Here is a 10,408-nt window from a genome sequence, read left to right on the forward strand (position 1 = left end):
ATAGTGGACAACCGTACATTCAAAATGGTCAAAATCAACCATTTTACAATGGTCATGTCCACCAACCTTATCAGTCATACCAGCATCAAATGCATTATGCTGGTATGCAAAGACCAACTGCTCAGGCAATCCCATCTTATCCTGGGTATGCTTCACCTAACCTGAATCAACAGTTACCATTCGTGGCAACTTTAGAGTTACCTGATTTAAACCGGTTAACAAACGATCCAATTGCTTACGCCCCTTGGTGGCCAGCGATTCCACATAAACTTCCATCAGATATTCCTAAATTTAATGGAAATCCAGGTGAAGATCCATCGAATCACGTGATGACATTTCATCTATGGTGTTCATCAAACACCCTAAATGATGATTCGATAAGACTTCACCTCTTTCAGAGGACGCTAACAGGTCCAGCAGCAAAATGGTACATCGAATTGCCTAGAGCTTCGTTCGACAACTTCAGTACCTTAGCCACAACCTTTTTAACCCATTTTCAATTACCAATAAGGTATGAAACGGGAACAAAACTCCTTACCAACTTCAAACAGACAATGGCCACTCACATATCTGATCATATACATGAGTGGCGACATCGTCGTAGGATGGTAAAAACGTACGTTCCCGATCAGCTATTAGCTGAATGGTTTATCAAGTCATTACTACCTTCCATCATGGAAGATGTGGCAAAGGGGGGAGTCATAACGGAAGAGCAAGTTATAGCTCGTGCACAATATCTGGACTTGATCTATACTCAGTCCGGCACGCTCTACGACAAAATACCTGACGCCCCTAGACCAGAATTCTCAATTCCTCGTCCTCCTAAATCAAACAATGACTCTCATGTCGGCGATGGCGTGATTGGCACAACAGACATGAAATCGACAAAGGCTACATCCAAGAAGGCCCGTAAGATTTCAGATCAAAATGAAAAAGACGAAATTCTTGCTTCGGAAGTAAATGTCGTATCGACAGATAAGGGCAAAGAAACCAAACAACCAGGAAGCAAGAAGAAACAAGGCAAAGGGAAGAAGAAGAAACAGGATGAGTCATCTCCTGAAAAAACTTCTTCAAACCCTCCTGGAAATAGGAAACCACCTGCGGGGTGTCATATATGTGATGAGGATCATTGGACAAAAGAATGTCCATACAAAGCTGAGCTTAAGAAATTCTTTAAAAGTTCAAAAACCTCAGCAGTGTTAACTGATCCGTTTCCAAACCCAGGAACAAATCTGGTTGAAAGCGGAAATGCTTCCCCGTCTCAAGTGCTAATGTTGTCGGTTTCAAAACAGCAAAATGATGCTTTGATATTGACAAGGAACAAAGATTACGGGAATCCACAGCTGTCGAACAACAAGGACAAAGATCAACCAAGTAGTTCGACAACAACTTCGACAGAAGTTGCGCCACCCACCTTTCCTGAATTAACGATAAAACCACCAAAAGGAGTAGTACACAAGTCGACATTTAATCCCCGTGCTAGAGCGACACAACATTATAACGTAGTGGAAGATTTGGCCCAATCGCCATCCGCTATGTCAACTCTTGAAGTACTACAAAATTGCCCATCCCAAAGGCAGGCTTTGTTATCAGCCATTGGTGATATTGACCCAAAGGATTCCAATCTTGTATCCTTCGATCACAAAGGATACGATCCTCAGTTACCAGCTCAGCTAGCTTTCCTTATTCAAGTGAAAGCCCTCAACAAAACTGTTCATCGAACAATTATTGATGAGGGGGCATCCACATGCATTATGTCGATGAGTTGCTGGAAAACTTTAGGATCTCCAACCTTGTCGCGATCTTCGACGACATTAAAAGCATTTGATGGACGGACATATACCCCATATGGTATCCTAAATAACTTGAAAGTTGAACTAGGAGGGAAAACGGTAGAAATAGATGTTGAAGTCATCGATGGGAATCTTGATTACAACATCCTACTAGGAAGACCATGGATTTACGCCATGGCAGCTGTTGTGTCGACCTATTTCAGAAAGATTGCATTCCCTTTCCAAGGAGGGATTACAATCGTCGATCAGCAGAACTTCCTCCCCAATGGTTCTCAAGTTACGGGAAGCATTCCAATGATCCATGGAAGCACCCATTCGCTTCAAAATATCGGAGTAGGCCTACTAAAAGACCCTATATTAATGGGAACTTTCGCACTTCCACCTCCAATCAATATGGGAGAAGTAGCGTCGGTAGGAACCTGCAATATGATATCTTCGACATGAAAGATCTCAGAAGACGATATCGACATGGATCATGAAATGGTTTTGCCCCCAAGCCCAACGGAAATATTGTAGCAATCAATGTTCCTAGCATGGGAGGCAAACCCAAGTCAACGCTCATCAAGCGTTTGGATAGATAGGTCTAGAGAATATGGTACCCCTTCAGATCCTTGGTCGCAAGTGCATGGAACCAACGAAGGAATTGTCCAATAAATGTTGATTGAAGGGGCACCATGGAGTGATTGCCACCATCATTCCCTTCTTCCGGATTGTGGAGAAGATACTCAAGGTGACCTTTATCATCCTTCAGTTTTTGAATTCCTATCAAATATTGTAAATACGGTGGATTCCGAACGAAACTTATCCAACATTGAAGAGACTATCGCCATAAATATCTCGACCAAAACAGATGTTGTATAGAATATTTATGTTGGCAAATGTTGTTCTCCTTCAGAACTGGAAATATATAACACTCTATTTCGCGAATTCAGAGATGTCTTTGCTTGGTCATATGATGAAATGCCAGGCATTGACTCGAGTATCGTTGAACATGAAATTAAGATGTATCCAGATGTCACACCAGTAAGACAACGGCTACGGCAAGTGCACCCCAAGAAAGCCGCTGCCATTAAGGCAGAAGTTGAAAAACTTCTCCATGCTGGTTTCATCTACCCGGTTCCTCTAACCGATTGGGTATCGAATATTGTCCCTGTTATGAAGAAACAAGGGAAAATTAGAGTGTGCGTCGATTATAGGGATGTAAATCAAGCTTGTCCAAAGGACAACTACCCTACACCCTTTATCGACCAGATAATTGATGAATGCGCCGGATGTGAAACTTTTTCATTCATGGATGGATTCTCTGGGTATAATCAAATAAATATCCGCCCACAGGACCAGTCAAAGACTGCATTTATTTGTCCGTGGGGCACATTCGCATATCGAAAATTACCCTTTGGTTTAAAGAACGCAGGGGCGACGTTTCAGAGGGCAATGAATTATTCCTTCCATGACATCAAAAACATCGTTCAACCATATCTCGACGACCTTCCGGCTCATTCACGAAAGCGGAAAGATCACCCGCAGCATTTAAGGGCGATATTTCTACGTTGCCGACACTACAAGATACGACTCAATCCGCACAAATCTGTATTTTGCATCAGTTCTGGTCGTTTACTTGGCTTTGTAGTCTCCAAGGATGGGATTCGTCTCGACCCTTGTAAGGTCCAGGCAATCATAAATTTGCCTCCACCTTCAAATTTGCTTCAGATTCAGAAACTCCAAGGGAAAGCAAACTTTCTGAGGAGGTTCATTCCAAATTACGCCGAACTTGCTAAAGGTTATACACATCTTTTGAAAAAGGAGGTGCCCTTTCTCTGGGATCAGGTTGCCCAAGCTTCCTTTGATGCTTTAAAAGATTCCCTAGTGAAAGCATCATTAACGTATGCCCCCGATTATCAAAGAGATTTTAACCTGTATCTAGCTGCAGCAGATACGACCATCGCAATGGTTTTAGTTCAAGAAGTCGATGGAATTGAGCATCCTATATATTATTTAAGTAAAAACTTAAATGATACAGAAAGAAAATATTCTTACGTTGAAAAGCTAGCACTAGCAGCTGTTCAAGCGATACAGAGATTTCGACACTATGTCCTCTTTCGGAAAACTACCATTCTGTCAGATTGCAACCCCATGACTTATATATTGTCGCGACAGTTGCTGGGGGAAAATATTCAAAATGGATAGCAATCCTTCAAGAGTTTGATCTGGAATTTGTAAAATCCAAATCAAAGAAAGCTCTAGTTTTCGCAGAATTATTATGCGATCTCCCATCGTCGTCCAACGATGAAACATCCGAAGAAACAATCGTGGACGAAAGTTTGTTTCTGATATCTTCAAGCAATGAGTGGTATGGGGATATAATCATTTATCTCCAAACCCAAAAATATCGGCCAAACACCTCTCACTCCGAACAAAAACGTATTCGATACCAAGCAAAAGACTACATGATCGTCGGTGATACGCTTTACCGTCGCGGTATCGATACAGTTCTGAGAAGGTGTCTCACCCATGAGGAGGCCGAAAAAGTCCTGAATGACTGCCATTCAGGCGTGTGTGGAGGGCATCAATCTAGATATGCTACAGCACAGAAAATCTTACGAGCAGGATACTTTTGGCCAACAATGTTCAAAGATTACAAAACCGCAGTCAGAAGTTGCCATGCTTGTCAAATTTTCGATAGTAAAACCAGAAGACCACCCGTACCTTTACAGCCAATAGTAGCTATCGGGCCATTCGCCAAATGGGGCATTGATTTCATGACATGTAACCCCACCTCGATTGGGGGGCATGGGTATATCATAGTCGCAGTTGACTATTTTACCAAATGGGCCGAGGCGATGCCTACATTAGATAATACTGGTGAAACAGCTGCCCTTTTCTTTTTCAATCATGTAGTCGCCAGATTCGGCGTACCACAGGCCATAGTCACAGATCATGGATCACATTTTCGCAATCACATGATGGTCGAATTAGCTGCCAAACTAGGGTTGTCCCACGACAGCTCTACTCCATATTATCCACAAGCCAACGGACAAGTTGAAGCAATCAACAAGGTCCTAAAACGCATGCTACAAAGGATGATTGGAGTTCACAAGAGAAGATGGCACCTAATCCTGTACTCAGCTTTGTGGGCCTACCGAACATCGGTAAGGAATGCAACCAGATTCACACCCTTCCAATTGGGGTATGGCCTGGAAGCAGTCTTACCAATCCAGTGTGAAATCTCGTCTCTCAAACTCGCAATTGATCTCCTCCCCGGAACTTCAGAAGAAGAAGCTCGTTTCTTGGAATTAATCCAATTGGATGAAACCCGTCATGATGCTGCTTTGGCTAACGAAGCCCATAAGAAACGAGTCAAGGCGCAGTTCGACAAAAATGTCAAACCCCGTGTCTTCTCGAAAGGTGACTTGGTCTTGCTTTACGACCAAGAATCCGATAAACTGGGAGCAGGTAAATTTAAGTCTTTATGGATGGGTCCCTATATTGTTAAACGAGTGTTAGCAAAAGGAGCCTACGAGTTAATGGATTATGACGGAATTCCACTGGCGCAACCTCGTAATGGGTTGTACCTCAAGCGTTACTATGCCTAATAGTAACCTGCATGCTTTTGTTATATTTTTGTTTTCGCTAAAGTGTTTGTTTTGGTCGAGTAATCCACTTTTTACATTTATTGCAGATGTCAAACCTATTGGAGCCATGTGTTGGATATGCCGACGGAGCGAGTCGTAGTTCGCGGAACCTGTCCTCCGCAGCCTGGGCCATTTTTGATCCAAGCGGCGAGTTAGTAAGTTTCAGAGGTGTATGTATTGGTCGATCAACGAATAACATCGTTGAGTATAGCGCGTTGATAGAACTTCTCTCTAATGCCATCACACATGGTATAAGCCGACTGATTGTCAGGCTAGACTCACAACTCGTAATACTACAACTCACTGGTATCTATTTTGTCCGAAATCCAGCTATTTATCGCATGTTCCTAAGGGTTAAGATTTTGGAAAGACAATTTGATCTTATTCAATATCAACATATTTCTAGAAACTTAAACACATTAACTGACTCATTAGCAAACTATGTGCTAGATAGACATTTGCAACATTTATAAAAGGAAACATATCATCAATGTTTTACATGTGGATCATGTAGCTCAACCAAAATAAAACCCCGAAAATCAAAAATATATATAGCTGTTTATGGTTTACATATAATGTTCTGTAACCAAGACAAAATCGGTCACATGACCCAAAAACTCAAAATGCTAGGGGGCACCCTAGTCTAATGATGCTCGTGATAGCAAGTCACAACCTGTGCAATCATGCGTAAGAGACGAGTCCATCATCTGGGCACACCAGTAGTATGTCGCTGTAACTGCAAAGGTAGCTCGTCGATCCTCACATCTGGAATACCGAGAGTAAGGCTCTCAACCTGCTCCTGCACAGCTGTGAGAGTCTCGGCCACATCGAGGTCGCGAAGAATGACTCTTCCGGCGGCCTCTCCTGCTGGGGCAACAGCTGGTACTCTCGGGCGAACTACTGGACGAACAGGACCAACATCTGCATGTACACACGAGTTTGATTAAAGTCTTGATAGAATAAAGCACAAGGACATTATAAACAAAAACAGTAAACAGCGATATGGTCAGAGATTTTACCAATAGCACCCCACTGCTCGCCATCCGGCAGTACTAAATCTGGGTCACCCCGGAAGTCCATGCCAGCATATGGATACTCAGCATAAACCATCTCCTGACGATCAAACCACCTGAAGAAGGTATCAGAAAACGAAATCTGAGACTGGCCAGCATGCCTAGACATATGGTCAACCCATCTTTGCATACGTGGTTCAGTAGGAGAAGGTAAGTCGAGTGCAATGTACTGCGGCTACATCAGTGGTATCTTCTCCAAGGCAAAGGTGGTCAAAATAGAACCGAACCCAAAGTTCTTCAACCTCCCGTTCTTTATCTTGGTCAACTGTTCTTTCATCACAAGAAGTACTGCATTGCACCAGTTGAACACCTTCGGTTGGAGGCATTCCAAGGCATGCTGCATATAGGATCTGTTGGCTACATGAAGAGATGCACTACCGGCCATCCTACCAAAAGTAAACAGGATAGTCCTAAGGGACCTGTCAGTGACATCACGGATGATGATCTTGTTGTCTTTACTCGGCTGAGATCCTTCCCTGCAATACTGGCAGACATAATCTCTCACAGAATCGCCTCCCCGGGCCGAACCTGACAAAGAGATGGGGGCACCCCGCCTCGACAAGCCAGTTAAGAAATAGATGTCTACTGCTGTCAAGGGGATAGATTTGCCCCTAATCTGGAAAACTTGATTGATAGGATCCCAAGCATCGAGCAAATACTGCAGTAAGTTAATCTGATGTCTCATGCTAGAGATGCGGAAGAACTTCAACAAGCCACAATTCCGCAGCGTGTTCACTGTAACTGGATCATGTAGAGCAATCATGTCCTCTTCTTCATGTTCTTGTTCTCGCCATGTAAGGGTCATCTTGCTCCGATATCTCTGGAAAAAAAAATAAGAGAGGAGTTAGATCCTCATTTTTGATGAGAAACAGGCAAAAATTCCATCAAAAACTGTGCAACAAATTCCTTTTCTGCGCCCAACGCACCTACAGCAGTGTTCCAAGTGTGTTGAATGTCAAACTGCCTTCATACAGGCCAGCATTCAGCACAGGTTTCGATGTACTGAGGGTGCGTTGATGGCAGAACGAATCCCTCAAACCCCAGGGGCTCAGAAAAGCAAGGAATAAAGCACAGAATGCAAAAAGGAAACCATGAAATGAAAGAGCTCAAGTTTAGCTCCTACCTGGTCCAGACGGCGCCGAGAATCGTCCACAGAATCTCCCGAAATCAGCTGATGAAAATCAAGGGGGAAAAGCACCTCCAAAGCTCCAACAAACCAAGTTCAAATGAAATGGTAAAATGAGAGGTAAAAAACACTTTTTGATTGCTTTTACGTAGTTCAAAGTAAAATATTAGCGTTTTAATCTCATTTTCAAACAAATATTGTTCATTTCTGACTAGTTTGATGAAGCAGTTGAAAATACAGTACTATCTTTGGAAGGACAAAACTATTTATGGTGAAAAATCAAAACAAGACCATCTAATCGAGCAGTTTTAGCGCATAGTTCAAGCTCGTTAAAAAATAAACATAAGACATGAGCAAGTGTTTCCACCCGCGTTTAAGCTCGTTAAAAAATGAACTATTCTCCGGTAAATAACCGTTGTGAATGTAGTACTTCAGCCATTAAAGCCTTGGTTGTGTTTTGCACCGTCACCTCCACTTTTCCATTGGCCGATCATTCACCTCCATTTGATTGTTTACCCATTTTGAGGAACAGCTGCGAAGAGTGATTTCACTAGCCATCCTTGTGACACTGCCGTGATTGGAAAATTCCAAACCTTACCTGGAATCAGCTGCTACCCATTTTATCACTCGTTCCTCAAAATACGAGTCTTCTTTAAGCTCTTTTCATCTGACTCGTAAAATATGAAAAGATTTCCGATTTTTGGCCTTCCAGCTCGTTAAAGCGATAGGAAGTGCTATCCCTCCTCTAGATTTTAATCTTTTTGGACCTGAGGGATTATTGCACAAAAAGATCGAGTGCTTGTTTTGTTCGGCTCGTTAAAACTATCGAAAATTCATCCCTTCTGTATTGTTTTATTCTTTTTCAGACTTAAGGGATTAGATGACAAAAAAGGAATTTCGGAGTTAACTTTACGTACCTTTTCAGACTCTCTAAAAATGAAAAGGACCGAGTTATCTTTGTCGTTAGACTCGTTAAAAAAATTAATAGCGACAAACTTGTCTTTAGACGAGAACGAGTTTCACTATCGCTAGGCTCGTTAAAACATAGCGATGGGTTTGCTCGAAGGGCAAATTATAGAACAAGAATATGTTATCCTCCTCAAGCTTGACAAAAATAAAGAGGTACTGGTCAGCAATGACTCGGGAAAAATTGGGAAGAAAACTCAAAGAATTTTTATTGGTAGCAAGTCGCTCTTGAACATGACACTTCCACTCCGTACCTGAGTCGGGTTGGGTTGTTTCATTCACCAGTCACATCACCATGGTCACGCCATACCATCCACATTTGGGGTAAATGCTACCAATCCATCACATAAGTGTTGCCGACATGTTCAAGAGAAGTCATCCAGAGAAGTCACCTATGTCCCATCCACTACCATACATTATACTTCATTCTTTCATGACCGCCATCCTGAACCATGTATCATCAGGTCGTTTTCACCTCCATCAAAATCATTTGCTCCGTTCCGTGTCATTGATGTGGGATTCATTAAGGCCCTCCTTTGACGGATCGCTTCTTGTCGACATCAGCTCACTATCCAAGAAGTTGATCTAGGAACACCCCCTTCAGTACTTTGAAGCTTGCATGCCTCAATGGCAAGTTTCTCACTTCCGGCGACAGGTATACATCAATGACCTTCGACCGAAAGATTTTGCGTGGTGTTCGACGCCAAGTCGTTTATTCACACCATGTGAATTGTACTACAGTACCTTGAGGGTCATCATCATTATTGGTGATTCCTCTCGCGCTTGTTAACAGTTTACATCACTGACTGGTAATCAAGCGATGTCTTTCCATGTTTGACTTCAAAACATTTCTCACATGGATCGACTTGTACTTCGAGTGAAGATCGGACGAGATTGAAGACCCCGGATCTAGTTTCATCCATCCGAGCTACGATATATATTCAGGAAAATAAAAACATTGAAATGCACAGCCTTGCAGCACAGATAATCATCCTACCAAAAGGATGATGGCTCTATCAGAATCATCAGTCTACCATCAGACGATTGTCTGTCCTATGTACATGAAAATGAATTTATAAAGCTGAGCATGGGAATGCCCGCCTCAGCTAGATCATGAAAACAGTATGAAAATAATGTATTGTATTGTATCTTATTACAGGTCTCCTCCCAGCATTGAAAGAACTTCGGATCCTCCTAATAAAGCATTTCACCCGATAAACGGCCTCATACTTTAGGGGGCAACTGTTATAGACATTTTTGTGCCTTACAGCTCTAAGCATGAAATGTCCATAAACCAAGGGATCCTAAGTCCCTAAAAGTGTTGTTCCTGCCCCTAAAGGAACAAGGTCAACAAATTACAGCTTCTCCCAGAAGTTCTCCACCAGAAACTACTCAGAATCAGTCAAATCAGGATCATTTCAGCTGCTCCACTAGCTACCTGCGTTGCATAGCACCCAAGTACACTAGCTAGGTGTGTTGCAACGCACCTAAATGCACTACCAGGGTGCGTTGAGCGGGAAGTGACAAATGGCAGTGTCATTCCGCGAGGTGGAAAGACAATGGAAGCTTCCAGAATCTTCCCCCATGACACTTGCCTCACTGAGTTCGACCAAGGATGAGTAAGAGGCTCTCAGTCTCCAAGTGGAAGCAAGAGCTGACAGAGAGAATACACTAGTCAGATAACAAGCTGACTCATCCTCTTTGCATACATCTATATATGGATCCCTCATCCCAGAGATCCAGAGGCTGGAATTTTGTACTTTGCAGAGAATTGCTGTTGGTTTTTATATTGAGATCAGAGTATTGGGTGATTTATGC

This window comes from Pinus tabuliformis, chromosome 6 (genome assembly GCF_031772625.1).
Source record: "Pinus tabuliformis cultivar Carrire ecotype Pingquan chromosome 6, CPIR1, whole genome shotgun sequence".
In the NCBI taxonomy this organism is placed as follows: domain Eukaryota; kingdom Viridiplantae; phylum Streptophyta; class Pinopsida; order Pinales; family Pinaceae; genus Pinus; species Pinus tabuliformis.